Source organism: Mirounga angustirostris, unplaced genomic scaffold (assembly GCF_029215605.1).
Source record: "Mirounga angustirostris isolate CCGP_5_RB_7025 unplaced genomic scaffold, mMirAng1.0.hap1 SCAF_15, whole genome shotgun sequence".
Classification (NCBI taxonomy): Eukaryota; Metazoa; Chordata; class Mammalia; order Carnivora; family Phocidae; genus Mirounga; species Mirounga angustirostris.
This window is the reverse complement of record NW_026991723.1, coordinates 41884211-41901689: the sequence shown is the minus strand read 5'-3', so window position 1 is coordinate 41901689 and position 17479 is coordinate 41884211. Positions and strand designations below refer to the sequence as shown.

At 45.2% G+C, this 17479-nt stretch overlaps 1 pseudogene; it reads left to right on the top strand.

The window, feature by feature from the left end:
• The first annotated feature begins 423 nt into the window (after positions 1 to 423).
• Positions 424 to 1562, top strand: LOC123850261 (ferritin light chain-like; annotated as a pseudogene).
• The last annotated feature ends 15917 nt before the right edge of the window (positions 1563 to 17479 follow it).

Sequence of the window (17479 nt, the reverse complement as noted above, 5' to 3'; positions counted from 1 at the left end):
GGGCAACCTGCTCTTCGGGTGCCTGCCGACTGGGGTGGGAGGGCTCTGCCCCTACATTTGAGAGGGGACCGAACATTGAGCCATAAAGGGCCCTGAACATTCCACCCCTGACCTTAGTTTGCCTGGCGTATACACACTATTTTTCTTTTCTTTTTGGGCTTTTCAAGGCAATCCTGGAAGCAAATCATTCAGCAAGGTCTGCATCTCCTCCCAGTCCAAGTTCCTTAAGGAAAGGGGCCTGGCCTGGTTCACCTCTGTATTCCTAGCACTGGGCATCCCATAAATATAATGATAGTATGAGCTACCACTTAGTGAGTACTTTACCTTGCACCGAGCTCTTTGTAAATATTATCTCTTGCTATTAAATATGCTGGATTGAATTTAACTGACTCACAGAGCAGAAATGGCACTTATTTAAGGGGCATGATGGTAACCCAGATGTGGAATCTGAGAGACTTCCACTCAAATCCTGACTTTGTCACACATCGGTCACTTGAAATTTGAAACTCTGGGCCTGAGTTTTCTCATGTCTAAATTCGAGGAAATAATAGCCACACTGCCTGCTCCATAGAGCTGTTGGGAAGAAAATACAAAGAAATATTTGTGAGATATTTCTTTGTAAGTTCAAACACCTTTTAAAAATCGAAGTGTCCCTACAAATCTAGTGGTATCAATAGCCAGATTACCACAGTGGGGCTGTCACAGTTTATGAGGAGGTATGGTATGAGGAGAGGTCATACTTCCCAAAATATCTTCCCCACTGACGATCATAAATTATTCCCTCTCATCTGGCTCATAATTCCCACAACCAGCATGAGTAATAGCGAGGACAGCAAAAGAGGTTGTTGCCAAGTCCCTGGATTAGTTATCTGTTGCTGTGTAACAAATTAGCCCAAAACCAAGAGCACCTGGCAGTCCACAGATCTGTCTCTTGCTTCAACAGTGTTTGGACAGAACAGACCCAGGGACATCAGCCTCCAACCATTTTTCCAGCCATCTTCCTCTGCCACCCTCTGCCTCTGGAACCAGTCAACACCCTATTTTGAGCTTAGCTCCTTATTACCGATCAGCCATGAGCTCCCAGATCATCAGAATTGCTCCACTGAAGTGGAGGTCACTGTCAGCTGCCTGGTCAACATGCATCTGCTGGCCTCCTACCCTGTACCTCTCTTTGGGCTTCTGTTTCAACCATGACAATGTGGCTCTGGAGGGCGTGAGCCCCTCTTCTGCTAGTTGGCTGAGGAGAAGCACAAGGGCACTAAGTGTATCTTGAAGATGCAAAACCAGTGCAGCGGCCATGTCCTCTTCCAGAATGTGCAGAAGCCATCCCAAGATGAGTGGGGCAAAATCCTGGACACCATGGAAGCTGCCCTAGTTCTGGAGATGAACCTGAACCAGGCCCTTTCAGATCTGCATGACATGAGATCTGTCCAGGGAGACCACCATCTCTGTGACTTCCTGCAAAACCACTTCCTGGATAAGGAGGTGAAACTCATCAAGAAGATGAAGACCACCTGACTCACCTCTGCAGGCTGCCTGGCCCCCCAGACAAGGCTGGGTGAGTATCTTTTTGAAGGGTTCACCTTCAAGCACGACTAGGAGCCTCTGAAGCCCAGCAACCTTTGAGGGGCCCCTCTGGCATGTGCCTGAGCCTCTCCCTGCAGCCACTAGGAAGCTTTTTAACTGCCCTGGAGCCCTCTCCCAAGCTGTGGACCAAATGGAAACAAGAAAGCTTTTTGCAGCAAAAAAACCCCAACAAATAAACAAGCAACAACAACAACAAAAACAAATTAGTCCAGAACCTAAGTGGCTTAATCAACAATAAACATATCATCTCCCGTAATTTCTGTGGGTCAGGAATTTGGAACAGCTTTGCTCAAGGTTTCCTGTGATGTGTGTAGTTAAGATTTGGGCTGGGATTGCAGTTATCTGAAGGCTATACTAGCCCTGAAGGACTCACATCGAAGATGGTTCACTTACACAGTGCTGGTTGTTGGTAGGAAACCTCCGTTCTCCTTCATATGAGCTTCTCTATGCGCTGCTTAAATGTCCTCACAACATGGTGTCTGGCTTCTCTAGAGTGAGCAGTCCAAATGCAAGAGCAAGGAGGAAGCCACAATGCTTCTTCTGACCCAAGCTTGGAAGTAACAGACTGTCACTTCCATCACATTTGATTATTTTTAGAAAGTAATTGATCATTCAGGCCTACACTCAAGGGGAGAAGAATTAGGCTCCATCTTTTTAAGAGGAGACTTGTCAAAGAATTTTTGGATATATTTTAAAATCATTACTGCCACCGTGAAAATTCATCTGTTATCATGGGGGCCTCTTCTATTGGTGCTCAGCTGGGATAAACAGGAGGGGGTATTAAGGTGGGGACAAGATTCCAGGCCAGAAGAGGTCACAAGTCAGGCACAGAGATGAAGGACTCTGGGCTACCAGGTCATAAAGTACTTTAGGGAGACACATTCATGACCATGGGACATTCTCTTGGAGAGCTTTTGCTTTGGTCTTGCTTAAAGGCTGACCAAAAGTTTTCATCTCAGAACAGTTAGTCTTGGTCTCTCTTATTGAATGGCTTATTCTCCATATTGGCAGGGAGCTTACAGAACCGATACTGGAAGGTTTGACTGGTTTGGGAAATGGAGGCAAAATCTTCTGCTTTGAAAGACATTTTTTCTCCTGATATAGGTCAGTACTACTTTCTCCTCGGCTTTGGCCCTGACAAGAGTTGATCAAGGGATTAAAGCAGGGGATCATGAACTCAAGAGCCAATAAGGGATAGGCAAAGGGAACCTAACCGATCTAAGAAACAATTAGGAGTTGTAAGCATTGTGGCAGACTGGAAAACAAGCTACAGATAATTTCATACTAGAAAAAGAGAAATATCTGGACCTTTTAAGAATAATTGGACATTGCTTCTGAAATCACACAAATCCTTAGTATTCCAGAAAACCACCGTGATTCATAGGTAAAAATGGATGTTTAAGAGAGTCCATTGAAAAATGGAATTTAGGGATAGTGGAACTCTCAGTGGGCCCACTACATCCATGAAATATTCTTTTGTTATTTTCATAGTTCCTGACAATGTAGTTTGAGTGGATATACTTGGCAACCAGTAGGACCACCATGGTGGTTCCTTGACTTGTAGAAGGAGAGCTTTCAAGATCAGGCAAGGCAAAAGCACCTGCAGCACTCCCCTCTATACCAAAATAATGAACTCAGAGCAGTATCGTATACTTGGGGGACCAGCACAGGTGGTCCACCAACACAGACTTTAAAGTCACAAAGGTGGTGATCCCTCCCACATCTCTTTCACTGGCCTGTTTGGCTCTGCAAAAGATGGAAAATTAGGGGGTACTATTTTAAGTGTTGTTAAGTGATGACTACAATTGAAGCTGCTCTTCTAAAAGTTGTCTCTTCATCCTGTGGGTCTGCTGTATGGCTACTGATCTGGTGAATACATTTTCTCTATTAGAAGTTTGCTTTTACCTGATAGGAATAACAGTACATATTCACCATCCCGGTCTCAGAACTACATTAATTCTTTTGCTCTATGCCATAATTTAGATCAGAGGGATTTTTTTAATGTAACTTTTTTGATTGAGGTATAATTAAAATATGACATTATATTAGTTGCAGGCGTATAACATAATAATTTGACATTTGTATATATTGCAAAAAGAGCACCACAATAAATCCAGTTAGCACGTGTCACCATGGTGTATATTTAACTTTATAAGAAAACAACAAAATGTTTTTCAAAGTGGTTGTACCATCTTACATTCTCATCAAGAACAGATGAAAGTTCCAGTCGCTGCATATCCTCACCAAAATTTGGTATTGTCAAGGACTTTAATTTTAGCTCTTATAACAGGTGTAGAGTAGTCTTTTGGTGTGGTTTAAATTTTCAGTCTCTGTTAGCTAACGATGCTGAGCATCTTTTAATGGGCTTATTAGCTAATTTTAAAACTTGTGAAGTGTCAGTTAAAACTATTGCCCCTTTTTAACTAGGTTCTTTTTCTTATTATTGAGCTGTAAAAACTGTGTTTTCTAGAAACAGAACATTTGTCAGATGCATGTATTGTGAACACTTTCTTTCAGTACCATATTAACCAGTGACTTAGGAAGCAGCACAGGGTGCAATGCATTAACGGTCATTTTTGCCATCAAGGAAATCAAGGCAAATATGGGTTCAGTAACTTTTTTTAGCACATAGAAAATAAAAAATAGAATTCAGGAGCCTCCAATATATGCTTGTCAAATGCCAAGTTGCTAATAAATACAAGAAGGCAAGAAAGTGTTTGAGTTACTGGATTATACTGCCTCCCAAAAAGCAGCATAAATGTTGAGACTGGAATGGTAAACGCCAACTTCTACCAACTCAGAATATCTTTCCTGTTCCATGAAATTGACATCAGGTGAGAGGTTTCTTGCTTTATTTACTTTGTTTTGAAGCAAATGCCAAAGTCTGTAAATTTTCAGCTCAATTTCTTCCCAGCTTCCGAAACTATAGAATACTTTGTGACTGAAGTCAATACTACGGACCCTGAGATTTCCATTCCTTTGTAAATAAAATTGTATTGTTGTGTTATTTTGTATAATACACTATATTTTATATATTTTATATTGAAAGAAACTGTCATAATTAAGAAACTTATCATAATCTTCAGTATATATACATTATATAGAAATGTACTGCATGTACTATATCCTAATGAAATGTGTTACTTTATAATCGCTCCTTCAACATGCCAGGCCCCATTTTGGTACTCAGTCTGCAAAGATCACTAAGACACAGGTTCCCAATCTTGAGAAACTTACAGCCATGTGGAAAAGATGAAAGTGTTTTTATAAAAATTTTGTTAAAATGCAAAGAGAAGGGACACCTGGGTGGCTCAGTTGGTTAAGCGTCTGCCTTTGGCTCAGGCCCTGAATCTCAAGGTCCAAGGATCGAGTCCCACATCGGGCTCCTTGCTCAGCAGGGAGCCTGCTTCTCCCTCTGCCTGCCGCTCCCCCTGCTTGTGCTCTCTCTCTCTCTGACAAATAGATAAAATCTTTTTAAAAATGCAAAAAAAATATTGGGTTTATAAGAAATGTTTTCTAAAATATCTAGGGGTGAAGAGGCATCATGTCCACACTTACTCTCAAACAGTTCAGAAAAAAATTATATATACATGCATATATCTACATACATGTGTACATGTCTAGACAAATGTGTATACATGTGTGATACACACACACTTGTAGAGAGAAAAAAATAAAGCAAATATGGGGAAACATTAGCATTTGAGGAATCTGGGTAAAGGCTATATAAGCATGCATTCTCCACAAAGCAATATTGCACTCAAAGAAATAAAAATTATTCTTGGAGGACAAAAAACCTTACTCTTTTTCCATGTAAAGTTCAGATATACAGAGAGTCCATAAACAGGTATATAGTACCTGTGGTATTTAAATTACATGGCAGAAAGCAATTGGGAAAAAAGTATCTGAAAGGCTCTTGGGGAGTGATGAGAAAAAGATTGAGAAATGCTGGTAGACAGGAATTCTTTATGCTCTTTTTGCAACTTTTCTAGAAGTCTAGAATTATTTCGGAACAAAAAATGTAAACATCGCGACGTGCCAGTGCTGAGAAAGTTAGGGGAGCACAGATGAGGTGGCCCTAATTCTGCAGGGGTAGGTGAGGGCAGCTCTGGGTCAGGGAGCATGGGAGGTCCCCACCAGGAAAGTGACATTTGCCCCAAGTCTTGAAGGAGAATGAGGAGTGTGCTGGGTAGATAAGGACATGGCCTAATCCCAACGAACCTTAGAGGAAGATTAAATTCTATATCATTTAGTTACATTGTTTAGCATATTTTACCATATTCTAATGAGATACACAGTGATAAGCCATGTCTTTTCTAAAGGATGACTTGCAATTAAATAGCAATCCTTTGTGAGGCAGAAGATCTGACTCCTAAACTTTCTAAAGAAATGGGAGTTTGAGGGAAAACAGCCTTCTTTCTTCTAGGATTCCCTGTTTATCCAAACTTTCATGCTCCAAGGGAATGACTCTGGATTCATGATTTACAGGCTTGGAAAACCCTCTGGGATTTGGGACAGGGAAGGTACCAGCCTGTGAAATTTGCCTTTAGCTCCAGTGCTGCGTTGGGTCAGCAGGCCTGAGAGAGGCGGAAGGTGGCTCTCACACTCAGGAGCAGCAAACCCTGCCTTTCTGTGGGCTGGAAATCCAACACTGGGCTGTGGAAACACACAGAGTAAGAAAGCGTGCTGTGAGAAGGGGAGCGGAAAGGGGCAAATGCCGGAAAAATTGTACTTTTCTCCCCACGACAGTTGCCTTTTGTTTGGACAAATAATTTGAGGAGAGAACAAAAAAGCAGTTGTTTGCTTAATGCCAAGCCACAAAAACACGGAGCCTTCCTGGCCCCGGCTAGGAGCACATTCCTGGTCCCAAGCATTCCTGATGATTTGCCCCCCGGTGCTGCAGATTGAGGTGACACAGAAAGCTCCCACTGTCCCTGGAGCCCCTTTTGCTGGGCGGGGGCCACCTCACTCATTCATAACTCAGTAGGACAGGGGTCCAGGGAGGCCAGGGAGCTCGGTGCCAGGCCCGGCCAAGCCAGAGGGTGGCTGTGATGGGGTGGGGTGGCCTGAAAGCAAGTCATTAATGCACATGGATGCCCTGCCTGCCAGTTGCCTGTGTTCTTGGCCAGAAGAATCTGCAGAAAGAGTACAAAACCTTGTGTTCAAAAGTTTTGGAGTTTGTAACATATACAGACTCATACACACATATACACATGCCCAGAAACACACAAACTGCTTGTGATACATACATTTGGTGCCAACATAAACAGGGCCTGGGGCCAAAAACTGTGTTGGTTAGCAACTGGCCAATGAAGTGTTTAAAGTTAGAGGCCAACAGAAAAACCCGAACAGTGGTGTTTTTCCTAAACTTGAAGTCACCAGTTAGTATTGCTTTTCCTTTGCAGAATGGTTTTCTAATATCTTCACTCAGGAAAGATCCTGTCTGCAAAAAGGCCCACAACGGGTTTGCTCTTGGGTGAGTTCATTACCGTAAATCCATCCATGGCGGGTTCCAATAACAATTACAAAGCCATCAAGCCATGAAACCCAATGGCCGCTTTGAATTTGTGACCAGTGCCAGTGAGAGGTGGGGGCTGGGAGGGGGGCTTAGTTCTGTGCTTCTAGAACGGCCAGGTCTCCAAAGCTTATGGAAGCACTGAGGCCCCAAAGGAGGAAAGAGCAGCTTGTCAAGCCAGCCAGCTGAAACCTGGGAGAGCAAGATGGGGAGGAAACGTGTGCCATTCCCCCAAGCCCTGAGTCTGCCCCGGCACAATGCAGAGTGAGCACGTCATCCTAGGGCCATGGCCACATAGTAGGGAAAACCCTCTTCCCTATAATCCCCCCACCTTCAGATGTTAAAGCTCCCTTCTACCTTCTAGTGAAGCCTGTTCCCAGGGGAGTACCGATGTCTATTCTTTACCACTTAGTCTGACATCACCGTTACCAGGTCATCTGATGTGTTGCACTTGAACTCTGTGGCCTAACAGCCTTGAATTCCGCTAGAAGAACTAGTGTCCTTGGCCAGCAAATAGGACGGTATTTGGTAGGGCTGAGGAAAGGCAGCATTTCTCAAAGCTGTCCCTACGACCTGTCTGTTCTTCCCTCTCAGCCTCCAGATGTCGGCTCAATTCTCCATTCCTAAGTAAGTCAAGTTCTGATGGGATAGTGTCTTGGTCCCAACTCCTTCGCCCTCACTGAAGTCAAGGCCCAGATCTGGATTCGATCACCATTCTCTATCAAGGGTCGAGGCCTTCGCCTGGCATACGGCCCATGCTCAAGCAGTTTGTTGAATAACTAAATCAATGAATGGTTAAATGAGGGCTTGGATGGATACATGAGTGGATGGATGGATAGATGGATGATGGGTGCCTAGATGAACGATGAGGGGTGGATGATGGAGTTCCAATACAACTCCATCCGGGCCCCGCCCATCTCCCTAGGATCCTGCCTCCCCGAGAACTCTGTTGCTTCGGTCCAACTTAGAGAAGCCCAGTCAATAGGTGACAGTGTTACTGGATGCTCATGATGTATTACTGCAGTAGCGACCGAGAAAAGCCAAGAGAGCAACCAAAGAGAAGGGCTGAGATGATAAAAGGCAGAGAGGGAGAAATAGAGAGGTTGAGAGGTGTGCGGGCCGAACTGACCACGGGCAGCTGGAGGACAGAGGCAGCAGCTTCAGGGACCCGAAGGAAAAACAGGGAAGAGGGACGTGGAGGCTAACTGTGGGGAGGGGGAGGCAGCTGAGAGGGGGAAGTGTGGGAAAAGAATTTATATTATCAGGCAAACAAAATGGCAGGGACTTCTCTAATAGGACTGTAGGGAGGTGAAGGTTGAAAGTGGGAGGCTTTTCAAAGCAAGAGAGAGGAGGAGAAGAATCTCAACCAGAAAGATTTAAGGAGCAGAGAAGACGAGAGACAACTGCTGGCCCTTCAAGTTACGGAAGGGGTGCCCAGTGTGAGAAAGCCAAAGCCACAGCTGCTCTGCCAAGGGAGGAAACCTTAGGAGACCCGCCCAGCCAGAATCTTGAAGTCTCAGACTTTTTCCACCTTATGAGCTGTAAATTGATCTATTCAGTTAGAGAAACCTGGTTTTTATTGAGTAATTTCCTCTGAACGACCTCCAGTTTTGAAAATGTCCCCAAAGTTCTCTGACTCCCCCCCCCCCAGGTCCCTGCGTCAATGCCCGTAAATCATGGGGAGGCAGTCCCTCTTCTTGCATGCCAGGTCCTTGGCTAATCCTGATATGGCACTGGGTCCTCCTGGTGCGGAGACCTCGGATCTGTTTGTTCTGTGGCCAGTTCCCAGCATGCACCTCACCGAGCGCCCATCCGGCAGCTGCTCAGGAGCCCCCAGCCACAGAAAGGATTGCTAACTGGTCTGGAGCCATGTCCTCTGCCTGGCCCTGATATCAAGGACATTCCTCAATTTTTCTTCCTAGCCCTCAACTGGGGCCTCTTGCAGATGCAAACAAGGGGCTCTTTATGGGAAACGTTGCCCATCAGTTGCTTTTACATTGCATCTTTTATACCAACATCGCTCAAAGCACTTTCACAGACAAATGTCATTGTCTCCCCCTTACAGATGGCACTGAAAGGAAAGCACGGCAAGTTAAGTGGTTCAACAAAGGTCACTCAAAAAAGGCAGAGCAGAGGTGGGAACAGGACCCAGAGCTCCCTGCTCCCAGGCCTATCACCTGCCCACTCCCAGGCCCAGTGGGAAAGAGCCAGCATCTGTGGGGCCCCTTCCCACACTCTGGCAGCATGCAAACCCACCCCCACCCCCCGCCCCATCTTTGCTATTTAAAGCTCAGTCTGAAACCCCATCTTCATAACCGGGATCACACAGACCTTTGGATGGAAGAGGCCATCTTGCAAAGTTAATTGAAGGCCAGTAGACTTGCCAAGAGCCAGTAGGGTGGGAGGGAGGCCTGAGGGCCCCCTCAGGAGGTGAGATGCAGGCGTCAGGCTCAAAAAGCAATTGCATTACCTGTGTGGCTGAGGTTTTACTGCCTGCTCAATTTGAAAGTTAGCAAAGTAGTAATCAATGAAAAGGAAATATAATTGAGAAGATTAAAAGCTGAGGGTGGGTATGGACTGGGGAGGGAAGTGATTGCTAAAGAGGTCCATTTGTATAATTCAAAGGTCGATGCCTCTCATTAAACTCGCATCTCCAGACACTCAGGGGATGAAAGAGAATCTCTCCATGCTGACTGGCTGACACCTAAGAGTTTCCTCTGGCCACTTTCAAGGGCAGCATGAGGCCAGAGGGACAGAAGAAACTGTTGGAAAGAGAATTTAGGGGAATCCACAAGCAAAAGAACATTTGGAGAATTGAAACACAAAACCAGGCCTTCTGACCCTCTTTAAAAAGACATCCAAATTTCTTCTAGACCATGAGGGCTTATTTACATGATCTAAATGAAAGCTGAATTAATGCCCAAAGACATTCTAGACTGGTACAGCCTTACCTTCTCTGTTCATATTCATATCCACTCTCACACACTCTCACACGTGTGCACACACACACACACACACACGACTATCCTTACATGGAATGCATGTGTTTCTATAACTTGGGTCAGTAATGGGCTCTGGCCATCACTACATGTTTATTTATAGAACTACCAACTGCATCTGTCTCTGAGACAAGTGACAAGCTTGTCCCCTAAACTCCTCCCCAGAAAGGAAGTTACATCAGGGGTGTGTGTGTGTGTGTCTGTGTGTGTCTGGTTCCAAACCGAGACTTTGGTGCTCTGCAGTCCAGAAGGTCCAGAAGGCCAGGTCACGCCTTCCCACTAGGACACAAGCACCCAAGCAGACAATACTTTGGTTCGCCTTCCTATCCTTGCTCTTTTTCTGTTGTGGCAGCCAACAAGGCGTCCAACGTATGCTGGTCTCCCTTGTCCCTGCATCTTCTGTCCTGGCTGCCTCCACCAGGAGCCTGTACAAGGGTGTTTGGGAGACCATAGGCTACAGATGGAGTTGCTAGATTTAGCAAATGTATTTGTTTACTATTGCTACCTAACACATTACCACAAACTTGGCAGCTTAAAACAACACCAATTTTTTTCTCTTGCAGTTTCCAGGGCTGGGAGTCTGGCATGGTATGGGTGGACTCTCTGCTCAGGGTCTCACACAGTCAAAATGAGGGTGGCCAGGCTGCCATCTCTCCTGAGGTTTGGGGTCCTCCTCCCAGTTCTTTCAGGGTATTGGCAGAACTCAGTTCACTGTAACTCAGTTCACTGTGGCCTAGGACTAAGGTCCCTGTTTTCTTGCTGGCTGTTAACTGGGGGGAGTTCTCAGCTCCTGGAGGCCAACCATTGATTCCTGCCACGTGGCCTTCTCTGCAGTTTTCTCCTTCAAGGCCAACAGAAGAATTCTTGACTGCTTCTGATCTTGGACTTCTTTTACTTTTTTTCCTTTTTTTTTTTTTTTAAGTAGGGGCTTGAACTCATGACCTTGAGATCAAGACCTGGGCTGAGATCAAGAGTCAGACGCTTAACCAACTAAGCCACCCAGGCATCCCACGAATCTTGGACTTTTTATGTCTTTAGCCTCTAGATCACAATTTAAAGAGCTCATGTGGTTAGTCCCAGCCCATCCAGATAGGCTTTTTTTTTTTTTTTTAACAACTCAAAGTCAACTGATTAGCAAACTTAATTACATTTGCAAAAATCCCTTTTTGCCAGGTCATGTAATTTAGTCTGAGAAGCAACGTCCCACACGGGCTCTGGTTTTCACCCACGCTCTAGGGGAGGAGACTATACAAAAATAAGGGTCATTAGAGCACCTTTAAGAATTCTGCCTACCACAACACATAAAAATACAGGATACCCAGTTAAATTCAAATTTCACATAAACAACAAATAATTTTTTTAGTATAGTTATGTATCATATAACATTTGGGACATACATACTTCAGTAGCACTGGTCATGTATCTAAAATTCAAATTTAATTGGGCAACCTCTATTGTTTCTGGCAACCCTAGGTGCAGAGCCTCAGGGCCTCTGTGCCACATAAAGGCCAAGATTGGCCCTCGGTAAAAGAAGGCATTTCCTTTGTGAAGCAAGCAGCAGTAGAACTTTCTTCAGCTAGGGGTCTGTTGGTGATAAGAACAGGCCTCTATGGCCTTATTTCTGCAACATCACTTTCTCTACTTCCCTCCCCCAGGCCCCTCAGCCCACGGCTGTCAACACTCTTCCCACTCACAGAGAACGATTGCTGTTCCCAGGCCATGTGCACAAGTGGGCCTCCAAGGTCAGCCACAGAGTCTCCCTCGCCCAGAATCACAGCCTGCTGGTGGGTGGGGTGCGGAGTCAGGAGCAGAGCTGAGGGCCTAGGGGGAGGCAGAACCCACTGCAGGCTGTCGGCCCTCTGCCTGCGTGGAAGATTCCTGCCCCAGAAGAAGCTCTTGCCCTCGAGGTGGGCCACGCAGGCTCTTGGGGCCGTGAAAAGTTTCCCTCGCCGGCAGAGTTTCCCTTGTGAGCCACGCTTGGCTCTCCGCGAGGCTGCCCCAAGTCCTTGCCAGCAACACTTCAAACTCTGGCCAGCCCAGTGTTACATTTTAACAGGCCGGGCCCTATTAGCCTGATCCTAGGATGGGTTATTCTTTCCAGTTTTCACTAACAAAAATCCCCTTTTATTTGGACACTCAAGTGGCCTCTAGGAACAAGGCTTTCATGTGTTGCCAAAAATGTTCGGATGCGGCAGCATTTGTGTGTGTGGCCAATTACATCGGTACCTCTGGGGTTGATCCCACAGGCCTTTCTCAGGCAAAATTCCTGTGAACTTCCAGCAGACCCCCCACCCTTTCTCCTGAGCTCTATCTGCAGGAGGAGGCCCTGGGCGGCTGGAGATGGGCTCTCGCATGGAGTTCCGAGCCTCATGAAATCAATCTGAGTGGGGAGAGTGATTTATAGGAGCGCTAGTCAATGCATTATTAGAATTAATATCATTATTTTGCTGCTTCCCTTTTTAGGTTTTTCCTCTCATAAATCAATTTAGTTCGATAAGATTGGGCTGAGTTTTGGCTGCCTACAGACAAGAGTGTTCTGCATCGTGGAGCAAAGGACCGTTGGTGAGGTTGGACAATGCCGCCATTGTTTTCTGATTTATTGAAAGCTCAGGTCTTGCTAGTATTACACGCACTCACTGATGTTTTGCAAAGCAGGGATTAGTTTAGTAAGATTTTTTTTTTTTTACCTGAAAGCCATCTCCCTACAGCGCGGGTTTCTCAGTCTCGAGTTTGTCATAAGCTGCCTTTTCCACAGCCAGGTAATGGCCACCAAAAGGGTGGGTTGGGTGTTTTTATAATCATTCTTTCTTTACACCTTCATAGACACACACTAACGTGTCCCATGTCTGTTGTGAGCTTCCGAACCGGCTGCAGAAGAGGATCTACTTCAGTCTTTTCCTTTGCCATCCTGATGAAACATTCTGGTCGTGCAGTCTGTCTGGTGGATGCCATCCCGTTACCAACCAGCGCAGGCTGTAGCCTCCCATCGGAAGCCCACCAACATGGGCATTTGGGGCACACTCATGGGGGCTCCGATACCCCCTTAACTGCTTCATGAACCTCATGCAAATGTTCGCGGCCTGCTTCTCAGCAACTTGTGGCAGAAGTCACCCAGGAAGCCGAAGGTTATTTTTCTTATGAAAGGAACATCAGAAAGGCTTAGTAGAAATCAGCCCATGAGAGGAACTCAGAATTGCTGATTTCTCTTCCAGTCCAATCAGGCTCACTTTGTCTCTTTCCCCTGCTCCAATCTTCACCCTTGCATCTGCCACCCGCCTGCTCACCTGCCTTCCCACAGCTGTATGCCATGGCTTTTGCTGCCTGGACTCCTTGCCCGGGGCTCCTCTGCCACCTTTGCTCTTTGTGCTGAATATGAAACTTAGGAGAACAAACTCAGGAGAACAGGGTGCATTCCCACCGGCACACACAGCTGCTCCTCTGAGGAATTCGGATGGTAACCCTTCTAAGGGTTGCCACAAGGCTGGTGGTGCTTTGCTTTATTAAATCTAGCAGAGGGCGCCTGGGGGGCTCAGTCAGTTAAGCGTCTGCCTTTGGCTCAGGTCATGATCCTGGAGTCCTGGGATCGAGCCTCTGCTTCTCCCTCTGCCCCTCCCCCTGCTTGTGCTCTCTCTCTCTCACGCTCTCAAATAAATAAAATCTTTTTTAAAAAATTAAAAAATAAAATCTAGCAGAAATCGATGTTAAAGTAAGTCTTCAAGTGATGGGGTTTTCAAAGCGAGGGTCATATATGTAACAGTCACTCACTAAAGAGTTGTTGAATCAACTGGATTTGATGCCAATTTGTTTTCTGTTTTAAGAGACATTATTAAAATAAAATTTAAAACATCCGCCTGGAGAAAACTTTCCCAAGTCAGGGCCTATCGCTGTATCGTTAGTGACAGTCCCATGTCAGAGCTGCAGAATGGGCCCTCCCTTCCCCAGGCAAGGTTTGGAGCTGGGAATTCTCTGAGCAGCCTTAATTTTACTAGAAGCATAACATGCCTACATGTGAGCACAGCATACTGTACCATTATTGCTCCCCCAATCCCAATTCACACACCTTCTCTGGCTAACATATGCAAGTCTATTTCTTCCAAGGGGGGAGATTACAAAGGAAAATGAATCAAGAAATTGCTTTTGGAAACTGAAAGAGATCTTTAAAATGTTGGTTCTGGACCGCACACCATTGAGACAGCAATCAAAGGTGACAAAATCTTGACTAGCAGTGTTACAAGTCAGGGCCACTCTTACTGCCTTGTAATTCCATATGCTAAGGTAACAGGCTTCATTTCATCTATGTCATTAACACAGTATTCTGGGAGGGGCACCTGGGTGGCTCAGTCGTTAAGTGTCTGCCTTCAGCTCAGGTCATGGTCCCAGGGTCCTGGGATCGAGCCCCGCATCGGGCTCCCTGCTCAGTGGGAAGCCTGCTTCTCCCTCTCCCACTCCCCCTGCTTGTGTTCCCTCCCTCGCTGTGCCTCTCTGTGTCAAATAAAATAAATGGAGTCTTAAAAAAAAACAAAAAACAAAAAACACAGTATTCTGGGAAGCTGACACATTATTAGCCCCATTTTACCTATGCCAAAATTGAGGCTCCGGGAAATTAGGTGGCTTACCCCAACACTCGAAGGTATGGACCAAAGCCAGCTTTCTCGTTCTCCTTTTGAGAAACACTGTTCAGCATGAACACGTTTTTTTGTCTAAACAGCAGTTCTTATTTGCATATCCTTCCAACCAGGCTTTGAAGTCCCTGGTAACAATGATGATGATGACAATGGGGACCATTTATTTTGACCCACTACATTTCAAGTACCGTATTATGACTGAATGTAATTTAATCTCCATAATGCCCCTGTAAATTAGGGCAATAAGATTAGCTCTGTTTTATTAATTCGGGAAAAGGAGCTCAGAGATGTTGATCAACTAGTCAAAAGTCACACAGCTAAAAAAAACAGCCAACCTCTGATTTGGACTGCGCCCTGAGTGTCCTCAGTCACTGTTAGATTTCACTGAACAGAATATTTGATTAACTGTTTTCATGTCTTTTTCCCTTTACAGCTCAGACATTCTTTCTCCTCATTTCTCAGCAGGCATTTCCACCTGCTAGCCCCATATTATATTTCTTGGTGTGAAATTGACTAGTCCCAACAAAGAGCTGACCATCTAGAACACAATGCACGAGCTGCAAAGGAGGGCAAAATGCAAGCTTCTCTTTTTTTCCGTCTCTTTCTCTTTCTCCCTTAATAGCTCCATTTGAGGCTCAGTACTGTCCTTCCTCTGGCTTCTGATAGCATAAATCAGGGCCTCTAAGAGAGACCCACTTATTTACTTCTATGAGCCTCCTTGTAAATGATGCACTTTTTATACGATGCAGTCTTAGCAAAGTTGGCTGTGGAAAAAGCAGAACATAGAAATATAGAGTCATGCCTCAACTACTGGAAATGTTCATGGATCATTCCAGATAAGGACTCATTCTTTTTTGAAATAGTGTGGTTGCTCAGTAAAATCAGCCAAGTTGTGTTCAGCTCTCACATCTGAAAGACACTAGCTGTGTAGCTTCAGGCGAGTTACTTAATTCTACTGAACATACTACCTCATCTATAAAATGGGGATAATGCTATGCTACTTTCTGCTCCTATGAGGATTAAAATATACCTATTCTGGCAAGGAGTAGGTCCTCAACAAATATTGCTTTCCTTTGGGGAATATATGGAATATAATTTGGCTTTATCTCCAAAATGATAGGTTATATAAACTGTGACCATTAACTCTTAGACTGTGTCTCAACACAGGGAAGGATCAGAGCTAACTGGTTAAGTGAGACTCCGTTTATCTTTGCACTAAGCACTCCAGCCCAGCTGTTGGGACCAGCTTGGGTGGTTGACCACCAAAGCGGTAATGAGAGGAGCCCAGAACTTAATTTCTAGGGCCTTGAAGGTGAGTGTCACAGAGAGACCCATTGGAGAGGGGCAATAACCTTGGTTGAAAGAACCGGGGGATAAATACCTCAAACCTTCTCTCCTGCCTCCCTTCCATATCCTGTGAGGGTGTCCTATTGGACAAACCTAACAAGAAGCCAAAAAACAAGGTTTCCAGGACATAGAGCAGGGTGAAGAGGGGTGAGGGCTCTGGAGGGGCACAGAAACCAGAGAGCGCACCTTGCCTAGCCCATGAGCCCAAAGGCCATGCATCTTCAACTTCTTGTAGCAGCACTTACTTCTCTTTTGGGTCTGGACTCACCACCATTCTAGAATAGCTGCAAGTCCCGGGTATGGCAAGTGTGGGATAACTGGGGCATGGCTGTCATTTTATGCAGACTTACAGACTAAATTTTGTTTTCAATTCTCATTCCATTTTCCTTCCTTTCTTTAATTTACTATGGCCTGCTCTCCATTTTATGGAGCTATTTTAAGCATACACAGGAGATCTTCTTGCCATACACAGGGAACAATCAATGTTCTCACTTAATAATTCATTCTTTCATTAAATGCCCCAAGTAATTAAATAAAACATTAATAAATTCCACACTGATATTTGCTAAAGTTTTGTTTCTAGAGTTTTACCTGTTGGAGGATATGCTGGGACCATGACTCACTATGATGAACAATGAAACAAGGAAGACTTTACAGCACAGAGTCACAAAGTCCTGATTTCAACCTAAGAGTTACCAAACGCCTTCTAAGACATTTTACAGACATCGCTTCCAATACTGAGATAGCCCTAAGAAGTTTTAAAGGAACCGAGGTCCAGTCTGTGTCTCGCACTGGGTCACATCAGGCAGAATTTGACACTGGGTTTGTCTGGCACCAAAGCCCTGCTCTTTCTGCTACTCTCTGGCCCTTTCGTCTTTCTCACACTTCTACGGGGGAGTAGGTGATAGGGAAAAAATATCCCAGTAACTCAGTTCTCCATATTTCACTGTGTGAGTGGAGGTGTGTGTGTGTGGACACGTGTGCACACACACGTGCAAGAGGGAACCAAGTGTGGATTTCAGAAGCTTGGGAAACCACCTCTGAGGAATGTTCTGAACAGATGGGAATAAGGAAGGGGAGTAAACTGGCAGAAAATGCTCTCACCTCATTCCCTTGAGCATGCTTCCCCAAAAGAAGTTCAGCCAGTATTTTTCCACAGGCCCAAATGTTTATCTAAATCTTCCAAAGAAGCCCACCCTCACTGAAGGTGGCTGTGTCCTAGCCTTGCTATGAATCATTAGGAGGCACAAATGCTCCTGAAAGGCTTTCGCGTGAGTACTGGGGTCACACTCCTTTACAATAAATTGCTCCTTTGATGACCTCCCTGTTAGCACTTTCTGATTGTTTCACATCATCCTATAATATGCTTCTTTGCTTTAACATTAATTTCCTAGAAGGTGTGCACT